This window comes from Nicotiana attenuata, unplaced genomic scaffold (assembly GCF_001879085.1).
Source record: "Nicotiana attenuata strain UT unplaced genomic scaffold, NIATTr2, whole genome shotgun sequence".
NCBI lineage: Eukaryota > Viridiplantae > Streptophyta > Magnoliopsida > Solanales > Solanaceae > Nicotiana > Nicotiana attenuata.
The window spans coordinates 209,664-222,614 of NW_017671244.1; the positions used below are offsets into that span (position 1 = coordinate 209,664).

The window sequence follows — 12,951 nt, forward strand, 5'->3', positions numbered from 1 at the left end:
TGGACACATTTGTAATTAACGACAGGTTCCATTGAAATAGAAGAAATAGAGAGGAAAAAAAGCGATTTCTTCGAAGGGAGGAAGAGAACAGAGGGCTGAATATGGTGATAGAAGTGAAATAAAAATTTAGGGTTCAATTTGGGAACTTAAATTAGGGAGTTCATTAAGGGTTGTTTTGGAATTTTACAAAAAAATTTGTTTGTTATCGTTGGGATGACTTATACACGCGCGAATCTGGAAGTGTGTTATACACGACGGGAGCTGACTAGGTCGGACATTTATTGAGCACACTTTGTAGTCACTTGAAATGTTTAAATGAAAATGGCCTCAGTTGAGGTGTTCAGTTGGTCGTTAGAGACAACTTAAAAGGGCCGTTCATGTATTTTGCCATTTGTATATATTATAACATATGTTTATGTGAAGTCATATGATTGGTTACTCTAGAATCCAAAATGCAGGAACTGAAACCCTCATGAGTAGTATGGCAAACAATGTAACCATATGGTCCACTAATAGGATTATTATGCGAACTTGCAAAGTTTGCATAAGCTTGAGATCCTTGGGAAGAAGGCTTCTAATTGGAGGAAGCCATCTGAACTTAGTGGAACAAGGACATAAGATGTGCATATTGCTCCTAGAGAAACCATGAGGTAGTGTCTCGGGTTGAGGAAAATCATGGTGAGAAGAAGGATTAGAGACTCCACTTGAGCACATGCAACATATCTCTTTCCTTTAGCGAATTTAAAAATCTGGAGGAAAACCATGAAGCTTGTACCATTTATCCACCGTATGCATATGCTTTTTATAGTACTTGCATGACATGTTAGATCTGGGTCAAAGTTCATCCTCTTAAGTGAAATTCCTAGCATTGGTGGACTAATTTGAATCATAGTTTGAGTTGGAATTTGCTGTGAAAGAGACTGAGCGAAGACAGAAAGATTGAGAGGCACAATGGACCCCTCCTTGTTTCTCATATCTTATCAACATAGAGTACGACTTCTCATCGTTTGGCGCATAACTTACCATGAGAATATTACTCTCGACAGTAGAGTATGCCTTATTTAGTCCAGAAAGAAACAGAATGAGCATTTGTGCCTTAGTAAGCTCATGCATGGCACCATAGATGTAAGGCCTAGGAGAGTGTGTGTAAATTCATCCCAAAAATCCTTGAGCTTAGTGTAGTATGTTGCAATGTCGAAAAACCCTTGGGTAGTAGAAGAGATAGCTTGTTGGAGACTATAATAAGAAATGTTAGCAACATCATATCTATCTAATATGTTATTCCAGGCTTCGCTAGAAATTTTATAGTAAAAAATATTTTTTGCTATATCTTTAGAGAGAGAATTCATTATCTAGGCCTTAACCATGTTATTACATCTTTGCTAATGAGTATAAAGCAAAGAATTAAGGTTAGGTACATTAAAAATTTCATTAATTAGCTGAATTTTATTCTTCGCCAAAAGATGATATCAATATTCCTTCATTCCAGTCCCCAAACCTTGTACCAGAAACCAACACAGTCCCTAGAGTATCCGAGGAATAAAGGTAGAGAGGATGAAAAGGATCGAGAGCCGAATGCGAGGGAGTACCAGAAGAATCGATCGTAGACGAAGACTCAATAGCAATAGTCATTACGGTACAACTATCGACGATTATTCAACTAAGCAGTAAGCTAAAAAGAAAGGAGCAGAAAAATATCACCAAAATGAAGAGCAATTAAAATCCTAGATTTCCTTGAATTGAAGTTGTACTGCTTCAGTAAGGAGAGAAAGACGAAATTGCTCAAAACCAAGAAAAACACCGATGAATTCGCCGTGACTTCTCGAATGTGAAAAAAAAAATGAGCAAACTAGAAATTTCGTCAATGAAAATGTAGACGGTGTGAACTTCTAGGATTCGCTGTGACACCATGTAAAGCACAGGTAAATTATAGTTATCTTCATAGAGAAAACCCTAGAAACTGAAGTAGGTTGAGAGAAAAATATATGTATGTCTTTTGAAATTATAGAATGTCCCTTTTGTACAAATCAGCCTCTGCTTGTACAAGTGATAAAAAATGGGAAATCTATCTATATATAATAGGAGAGGCAAAAGAAGGATAGAATGACAAATGGCATAACATTAAGTTGACACGTGTAAGTTTTTAGGACAAATCTCCAACTTTGTTGGAGTTTCGAAATTTTTTTTAAAGGTATTTTTTTTTAATAATGGCAGTTTCTTTTTTCAAAAAGATAAAACTTTATACCTGGCAGTTCCTGTCAATTAAACTGCCCAACTAAAAAAATAAAAGTATTTCGTTCTCCCACGTTTCTTTCTTCCGATTCCAATTCCAAAACTTTTAATTGGAACTTTATTTTTATACTTAATATACTACTTAATACTTTGTACACAAATATAAGAAAAAAAAGAAAAATGAAAATAAAATACCCTGAAATTAAGTACACAACTGCATAATTCCCAAACGTGGGATTCGCATAGTGTACCTTCACGTTCTCCACTTCTCCTATCTTTTCCTACACACAGTAATTATTTACGTGTTTTGTTCTTCCAAATTCTTTTTCCATTTTCTTTTTACTCTTGAGTAATATTTCTTGCTACAACAACCTTTGAAGTATGATTTCTAGGAGCCGAAGAGTTGGAAGAATCAGTCAAAGGTGGTTTCTCCTCCTTGGATTTAGCAACCGATTGCAATGGATATCATAGAACCTTTGATGATGATGATAATCTCTTTGAATTTGCTGCAAAAAGAAAAAAAAAACTAGCAGTTAGTCACAACTCACATATATACATACAGTTCAAGTCGGACAGGTATACATGAAAAGTTATTCCTCAAAAGGGGTTTCATTACATATAGATGGAGGTATGGAACATTATATTTATTGACAGCACTGATGTAAGAATCTTAACTCCAGCATATAATTAAAGACAGGTGCAGGACAAGTCGAACACTCACAGCTCAAGTCGGACAGGTATACATAGAATATTGTTCCACAAAAGGAGTTTCATTATATATCAATGGATATATGAAACATATGAATTTGCTTCAAAAAATTGTTAATAGTTTGTTGTTGAAGAACCTATATTTTTTTTACTAAAGTTCAAGGTGTATTGTGCAGGAAAAGTCGGGCAAGTGCAGGAAAATCTAGAAATCTACGAACGATTGTCTTTGTCTCAACGAACTCGACTCAGGTTCCGAGTCTTTCCAACTTTTATTCAGGCGAAAGTTTTCAGGTAAACTTTTTTACTTGACTTCTTTTAATGGTAAAGAATGTATACAAAAAATCTTTATTTTCTGATTATTCTCATTACCACTGCTAACTACATTCCCTTAAGGCAGATATGGTGAATGAGAAAATTATACGCATAATTGGTCTTGAAATAAAATATAAAAAGTTGGAATGAAGAGTAACGTCTTTTCTACTGAGAATCTTTTGCATAATGTCTAAACTAATAAAATGATCAGTATTGTTAAGATATTAAGTTCTCAGCATAGAACTTTACATGTTAAAGATAACAAAATACGCAAGCAACTTGATTTTACTTGATTATCAAAATAACGCTTATGTATACAGTTGGACTTTGATATAACTGGCAGTACGATTTTGTAAGTTTCTTCATTTCTTCTGTTTATGTGGTTGGTGATATTATGTTTCCAAAATATTAGAGAAATATCTTTAAACAGGTGGCAGTTGTGAAGGATCTTTCTGTCACGTGTGCGATTCTATTCGAAGTGTTATTTTTTATTATTATATCATATTCAATCGGAACTACATATACGCAAAATTCATACTTTTATATGCTTTGCCTAAGAAACTTTCGAGAATATTATATACCTCTTTTGTTCACCATTCTTATATGATATTGAAAATAATTCCTCCTGCAAATACAATGGGGATATATATCACATATATCCAAAGCAAATGACAATGAAGGAAGATACATAAAGTGGAAAGTCACATCTCCAGCATCCTCTGTGCACTCATGTATGTTAATAGAAAAAGTGATTGATGATAGAACCATAAATATCCGTTTGCATACAATGAAATCTCTCGTCAAAAGTTTGAAATAAATCAGACAAATAAATTGGTCTTCAAATATAAGTGAGTGTATCTGAATTCTCAAAAAACATCAAACATAAGGACATTGATACATGCTGTAATATAAATTTTACTACTACCTGGATATAAATAGCATATCAACTAAAATAGTGGTAGAGTAGAAAAACTAAAGATAGTGACTTGATCATGATCAATCAGTGAATTATTATACCCTCCCCCTTAATTAGGTTTAAGCAGGTGGCGGGGACGTAATTAAGAAGAGTCGGAGAAGGCTTACCAATATCGCTCCTTTGTATAATTATAGGGAAGTCTAGAATCAAAGGAACTATAGATATTTCAGGATAAAACTCTATCTTTAGTGGAAACATTCAGATACTTACAGAATATGTAATTTTGTAGTAATAGAAATCCAGATAGATGATCATATTAATACAATATAATTCATACACTTTCCTGTACTCTTATGGGGAATGATTGCACACTAACTAAATTTTGTGCAGATGTAGCACCTTTTTTTATGCTGATTACTGACTATAAAAACTTAAATTACCTATAAAATTGTATTTATGTGCATGTAGCGAGTATGCGGGCTGTTACTACTCTCTTCATCTTTTCTTGCATATGAAATAAGTCTCTCTTTTGTTCTTTTTTTTCCTGATTTGCAGTTAAAAGATACCTAGGGTCAAGACAAATCTTATAAAATACCCCGAGGGTTGAGATTCGATTGAGCCTAACCTACATGAATTGAATGTTTAAATGAGATAAGGTTAGTAATTTGATGCATGGTGGCACTGAGTAATTTTTTTGGTCTTATTTTGTTGATTGAATTTCCTGACTTTAAATTCTATTATCTAGGTTTTGAAAGCTGTCAATGACCCTAATGATGGTAAAAGAAGGTGTAAAGTATTCTGGCCCATATTCAAGATTCTAGACAAGAGGAGTGATATGTTTATGACCTTTACTATGGATGTAATGAAATATTGTACGAGTTCTGTTTGGAACAAGATTATGCAGATCGCAGCCTGATTGAAAGATGGAAGAAGGTGTTTGGAAGCAACATCCTCTACAACTGAAAAAATATGTCAGTTTCTTATATTTAATTCTTTCCTATTTGTTGTGGTTTGACATGGAGCATGGATATGAGCATCTCTGCTGCTAAGATTGCATACAACATCGGGATCACAACTTTGGAACTACTTGTGCATGTCGTGTCCCTAAGCTCCTCAGGGAAGTTGTTATAATATAGTGTGTACATTGTGGATGACAAGGTTGTTCAAGTGGGGTATTTTCTCATAACTCCATGTTATAAGGCCTGATTTTTCTATTTTGAAAGACTATATATTTGTCGTCTTTATGAATTTTCAAGACATAGAAATATTTCTTTGCGGCACTTTAGCTGGTATTACATGACTTACTTTATTGAAGTTATAAAGAATATTATTGGACTTAAAAAATAACGGTATGTTTCTTTACCGTTTTTTCTTATGACTTCATTGTACGAATACTATTACATTTATATGTTCCAAAAATAATACTGTAGCATTTTCATGTTCTTATGAAAAAATATATTTATTATTCTCCGCGCAACGCGCGGGTACGAATACTAGTTTTCATAACTACAAGCCTTACAAGATTATGAGGGTGTTTGGCTAAGCTTATAAGCTGATCAAACTGGCCTATAAGCACTTTTTGGCTTATCTACGCATTTGGTAAAATTAAAAGTGCTTATAAGTTAAGTGCTTATAAGCCAAAAGCCATAAGTTGGCCTTCCCCAACTTATCAAATTTCAACTTATAAGCAGTTTAAGTTTGACCAAAATATTTACTATTCTATCCCTAAAATACTTTTTTTCAAAACAAAACTCTTCGTATACCCAGTTCTTTAGCTGCATATTATTAATTTCAGTAACTGCTTATTTTTTAAATCAGTTTCAGCACTTAAAAGTGCTTTTCAGCACCTAATGCTTATCAGCTACTCTAAATCAGCTTAAGCCAAACGGACTCTATTAACATTAACTACAACTAATTTTATTATTACATTCAGTACAATACATGATACACCCAAAAAAAAACCTAATCCCTCTCACTGCAAAAATTAAGGAGTTTATATTACAATAGAATCCCTAAATTTAAGCTTCTCAATTAATTTCCAATAACAATCATTACTAGAAAGTAAAAAAGTTCGAAAAAGCGCCCTACCATTAAATGTGATACATATATGCCTTTGTTTAGGTAATATAAAATTATTTACTCAAAATAGACTTTTTTTTTTCAGTTTCGTACATAAATAGCAGTTTTTGGTCAGAACTTCTTCTTTATTCTCCTTTTTTCTTTTGTGTGTGAAAACAAAGTGAATATTATAATGGCCACTCAATAACAATTTTTTTAGGGGTGGGCATAATACCGACCGAACCAAAAAAGGGGCATTTGCATCTATACCCGCTTTTTGTGTCACGTTTTAACTTGTGCCCGCTTTGCAAAAAGAATTGCAAGCGTACCCGCTTTTTCGCATAACTTCAGCATACGGGGCTGAAGTAGCAAAGGCAATCACGCAAAACTTTAGCATTCTAGTAGCCGGGCCTGAAGTTCAGCTCTAGAGCTGAAATTTTTGTTTTGTAATTGTCGAACTTCAGCTCTAGAGCTGAATTTGTTGTTTGTAATTGGCGAAGTTTTTGTTTGTAAGCTTCAGCTCTAGAGCTGAAATTTTGTTTGTAAGCTTCAGCTCTAGAGCTGAAGTTTTTGTTTTGTAACTGTCGAACTTCAGCTCTAGAGCTAAAGTTTTTGTTTGTAACTGGCGAACTTCAGCTCTAGAGCTGAAGTCTTTGTTTTTGTAACTGACAAAAGTTTGTGTTATTATTATTATTTGTATTTGTAAGAAAGTAATATATGCATATGTCCCTGCTTTTCCAGTTTTTGCACTGATTTCTTAAGTGCATTGGCGAAAAAGCTTAAGAAGAATAGCACTGCTTTGGAGAATCATCATCGAATTTATGTCCCTCCAGGTGTTGCCTTAAAACGTGAGAAGGATGAACCGCTTCGAGTCAATATACTCTTCAAGCACATTCAGGTAAATATGAATTGTGATTAACACATAGCACTTTAGAACTGAGCCACGCCAGTCCCCCATTTAGGAATTTCTTCTTGTTTTGCTTTTTGTGCTTGTGATAAGACGTATATGCATATATCCCTGCTTTTCCAGTATTATGAACTAAATTAAGCACCAACATCATCAGAAGAAAAAAGAAAAAGAAGAAGACGACGACGTCGAAGGAGGAGAAGTAGGAGGAGAAAGGGGCTGAAGTTATTTAAAAAGTGGGTACAAGTTAAAAGTTTTTAAAAAAATGGGTATAGGTTAAATGGAGGCGACCAAATAGGGCGCCCCGTGCAATTTTTACACCGAAAAAACCGGCCGAACCGTGAATTTTGGTTTTTTAGTTTTGGTTTAATCGGTTTTTCGGTTGGTGCACGATTTTAAAATTATTAATTTTCGGTTTTTCGGTGCGGTTTACGATTTTTGTACTTCGGTTTTCGGTTAAACCGAAAAACCGAAATTTCGGTTAACTGTGCAGCTGTGTTAATTCTTTTGCTTGTTCTCTATTCTTGGTTTCATTGTTCTCTATTCTTGGTTTCATCAGTGCATCATCGAGCAATCTTTTATCAGTATAGATGCATGAAAGTCAAGAGTAGGAAATGAAATGACAACTTACAACAATATTGAAGTCTTTTAATAGAAGACCATAGAAGAACCACGTAACAACACTTAAAGTGAGAAAAACAGAGAGGATAAATAACATGTATTCCACACTCTTTGTTTTAATAACTTGTCTCTGCACTAAATGAGAAAATGAACATTATGATTTTCATTCATAAAACAAAGAATGCAGTTAGAGAAGAAAGCTTTAGAGAATATTGTCACGACCCAAAATCCACTAAGGGTCGTGGTGGCGCCGGACACCTCTGTCAGGCAAGCCTACTAAATCATCAATTAAATCCTCTTTTAATACTTTTGAAAATCTAGAATTTTTCCTTCCATTTTTCATAAATAAAAGATCACTAATTGAATTCAAATTTAAATAATAACAATTTGTACAAATTAGTTAAAAACCTTCCCAGAAACCTGCTGTCACAAGTGCATGAGCGACTACTGATAAGTGAAATAAAATACAACATCCGTCCGAAATACAGGGGACATGGAATAATATACAAATGCTGAAAGGAACTACACTAGCTGCGGTCGCCTCGAATGATGCAGCTCACCTAGTCCCAGAAACATCCGTGCTGCTACGCCCAGTAGGCTGCTAGAGGTATATATACTTGTGCAACAAAAATGCACAGAAGTGTAGTATGAGTACGTAATCAACGTGTACTCAGTGAGTATCCCGCCTAATCCCGAAGGGGTAGAGACGAGATGGCCAACTTCGACACTCACTAGAGGTCAATATCAATATTCAATAATGCGAGGATAATCATGGATTCATATAGTAGTTCTAGTTCACGAAGCCAGGAAAACAGGTAAACACCTTCAACAATTAATCAAGGGCTTCCAAGGTTTATTCTTTATTATCTTTTCAATTTATATCAAGCCACGAAGGGCAAGTTTCGCGATTAAAAATCCTCAAGCGACAAATGACATGCGCAAATCACACCGAGGCGACGGCCCGATCCAACAGGAATGTAAAATGTGCACTGCCGAGGGTCGAGCGGCACGAACCATAGATGCATCTATTTTCACCGAGGCGTTCGGCCCGTTCCATAAATAAACATATATCCTGCTCGCGAATCATCCATGCGACGCAGGCACACATAAAATACATGCTCAAGTAGGGAACTAATAGTTTACCGGGCTATTTTATCAAATAAAAACCCAATCCTCTTTTAAAAATTCAAGAAAACGATGTTTAATCCTTTTGAAATTCATTTACTAGTTCAACTTGATTTTTAACAATTCAAATGTCAATAAGGTTCCAAATATCCCAGGTATAGCATGCTTTGGGTCCTAGACTACCCGGAAAATAGCATAATAGTAGCTACGCACGGACTCTCGTCAGCTCGTGCGTACGTAGCCCCCACAATTAGGGGCACATAATCAATTTAACTCACCTATGGGGTAGTTTCCCCCTCACAAGATTAGAAAGGAGACTCACCTCGCTCCGAAGACTCATAACCGGCGTTCTACATCCTTCCGAAGGCTTGGACCAACGCACAATGCACCAAAACTAGCCAATTAACGACAAACTAATGAGAACATGCTCAAATACTTGTTAAAAATTCAGATTATATAAATTCCCAGCTCCGTTTAGTGAAATGACCAAAATGCCCTCGGGCCCACGTGCCCGGAATCCAAAATTTCTCGAAGATAAAGATTACCCATATCCTTAGGAACTCAAATATATAATTTTCTCCTAATTCCATGCTCAAAATCGTGGCTAAATTCCAAGAATATGATTTCCTAGGTTTTTCCACCAAAACCCCAATTTTTATGCTAATTTTCATGTCTAATTCCATGGTATAGTCTTGTATTTAACTTGGAAATAATTAAGAGTAACTTACCTTAATATTGATGATGAAATCTCTCCTTGAAGCTCTCCAAAAATCGCCCCCAAGCCATGCAAAATGGGTGAAATGAACCAAAATCCCGATTTAAAACAAGTCTCTGCCTCCAGTCACTTCCGCTTCTGCGGAAATATAGCCGCTTAGCAGTTCCGCTTTTGCGGACATAGGCCGCTTCTGCGGCTCCCTGGCTTAGCCCTTTTCGCTTCTGCAACCATACCACCGTAGATGCGGTTCCGCTTCTGCGGGACCTTGACCGCATCTACGGTCCTCCCCAAAATCCTCTCTTCCGCTTCTGCGTCTCCCTTTCCGCTTCTGCGGCTCCGCATCAGCGGATCAAGGGCCGCTTCTGCGGTCCTGGCTGCCCCCACGCCCAACCGCTTATGCGGCTTCGTCCTCGCTTCTGCGGGGCCGCTTCTGCGGTCCCATTTCCGCAGAAGCGGAAATACCAGATACTAGATCCCTTTAGCTGTTCTTCAACTTCCAAATTTGATCTGTTAACCACCCGGAATTCACCCGAGGCCCCCGGGACCCCAACCAATCATATCAACCAATCCCAAAACACATTACGGACTTGATCGAGGCTTCAAATCATATCAAACAATGCTAAAATCATGGATTACACCCCAATTCAAGCTTTATGAACTCTAAAATTTCAAACTTCTATTTCCGATGTTTAAACCTATCAAATCACGTCCGATTGAGCTCAAATTTTGCACACAAGTCATATTTGATATTACGGACCTACTCCAACTTCCGGAATTGGATTCCGACCCCGATATCAAAATGTCAACCTCCGGTCAAACTCCTCAAAAACCTTGAAATTTCTATCTTTAGCCAAATGGCTTCAAAATGGTCTACGGACCTCCGAATTCACTTCCGATCGCGCTCCCAACTCCAGAATCACCATACGGAGCTACTCCCAGTCTCTGAATTCCAAACGGACATTGGTAACACCGAAATGCTCTTCAAACCAAACTTATGAAATTCCTTCTAAAATGCTAACTTCCACAATAGGCGTCAAAACGCTCCCGGGTTATCCAAAATCCGCACCGGGCATACGCCCAAGTCCGAAATCATCATACGAACCTGCTGGAACCTTCAGATCCCAATTCCGAGGTCGTTTACCCAAAATTCCAATCCTAGTTCATTCTTTCAACTTTAAGCTCCCGAAATAAGAATTCTCTTCTCAAATCAACTCTGGACTTCCCGAAATTCAATTCCGACCACGCGTACAAGTCATAATACCTGAACTGAAGCTGTTCCTGGCCTCCGACTGCTGAACAGAGCGCTGGGACTCAAAACGACCTGTCGGGTCGTTACATTCTCTCCCACTTAAACATACGTTCGTCCTCGAACGTGTTGAGAACTACACGGAAGTAGTCTGAAATCACTGTTTAGCACCTCATGCACCTTCCCGTGCTACCACAACTTAGCTGAGCATATTGGCTCGATAAATTCTGAAGATATTCCCCTTTTTCCTTCAAGAAATTGAGCCTTAGAGCCCGATTCCAACATCCGGAATCCTATGCTAGGCCTGTCTCCAATATACAATCACCATTTCAATCACTACACGCTGTACTCAAACACGATTGCATAACTTTGTTGATTTCACACTTTGCATTTCCCAATCATAGGGCCACCATAACCCTTTTTTTTCTGATCAACTTAGTCAAAATCCTACTAATCTGATGCTCCCATTGCACCCTATGACATATACAGGCCCCACTCTAACCTTTACCATACCGCCCTGACGGAAGAGATGCACCAACATTTATAATCAATCGCCGAGTCAACAAAACATTAGGTCTACACTCCTGACAAGGCCTTTACCTCATTCTGAACCAAATAATGGTCTTATCTCCATAACATACCTCATATAGCTAGATTGCACAGAATCCTAGATCAAGGGATCTCGTCTCATCCGATACGACAGCTCAGGCAATAAGCCACCCCAGAAATTGTTAAAATCTCATATGATGCTACCATGCGCCAATAGGCCACCAATTCGAACGCAATGCAAAGGAAAACGAACTTTGGGAGGAACCTAACTCCCGCACTACTACGGACTTTCCTTAGAAAATAGGAAGCGAAACACACAAAAATAGCATATAGAAAACTAGACTCGACATCACACTGTTGCGGCGCGCAACCCGATCCAAATAACATACCCATGGCGGCGTGCCACACGATCCACACATAGATCTCACATAAGGAGATTGCACTTCGAGCTAAATTTGCTCATCACAATAAAATATCGAATTTCGATCCTAAGCACGCTAAGTGCATAATACCAACCCTGAGAAAACACATAGCGCTATAGGCTACAAAACTCAAGCACAACTAAGGTGCGGTACAAGATCTGAATCTCAAGAGCCATTCCGCTCACATAACATAATCGCCACGCGAAACCTTAATGCATAAGAATTTACCGAGCCGTCTCATAACTCATACGGCGTAATACATCATTGCCTGGAATGGCTGATGACAAAATAACACCCCGACTGTTCCTCCACAGGGAACGCTCGTTGAAACAAACACAACTGGCCTGATATAAAGCCCTGTTCACATATATAAATCGATTCATTGATCTCAAGCCGATTTCTGATTGCACCCACTTGGCCAATTACCTTTCAAAGGTCCATAGTAACTCCCTCTTCCTCATAACACATAAGAATAACCGTCATAACCGGAGCAACCTCCACGGTCCATAACCTGATAAACAAGGTGCCCTCCAGGCCTACATTCTCAAATTAATGTCATTACCAAAATCCTCGTTCTTGGTCTAAATCTCTAGCCAATCAGGTGACTACATGACACACTTATACAATCTTCCCATGGGACACACTGATTCAGTCCGGAGCCACCGCATCCCGCGATATCTGGTAATTGTATCTCCAATACCATTTCACAATATCTTGCCCCAAGGGCTAATCATAGAAGATCATAACACCGATAAACTTAATACGTCCAATTAGGACAACATCACCACAATAAAGAAGAGAACTCCTTCACGCTTGCAATTACCACGCTCCATTACTTCCACTAGTCCACATCTGACCATCCTTAGTTCGATTGACTTTCCCCTGCCGGTAATAACATACTGAATCCCTTTGATTACACACTGAGTAAACCTCCCTTCAATTCATTCACTGCCCCGACACGTGGGCAAACACCCTACCATCACAACAATACTGCGGAATAATCGCTTATGAGCATCATGGCAACCTATGCCTAGCCTCAAGGCTCTCAGAAGTTCTGTTACGGAGCTAAAACAATGGAATATCCTTCCGTAATGTGACTATAATAGTCCAATCAACTATACCGGGTAAATCATCCCGCAC

General features: G+C 37.6%; 1 pseudogene; it reads left to right on the top strand.

The window, feature by feature from the left end:
* The first annotated feature begins 2,854 nt into the window (after nt 1-2,854).
* LOC109207003 lies at nt 2,855-7,731 on the top strand (annotated as a pseudogene).
* Nucleotides 7,732-12,951: the final 5,220 nt, after the last annotated feature.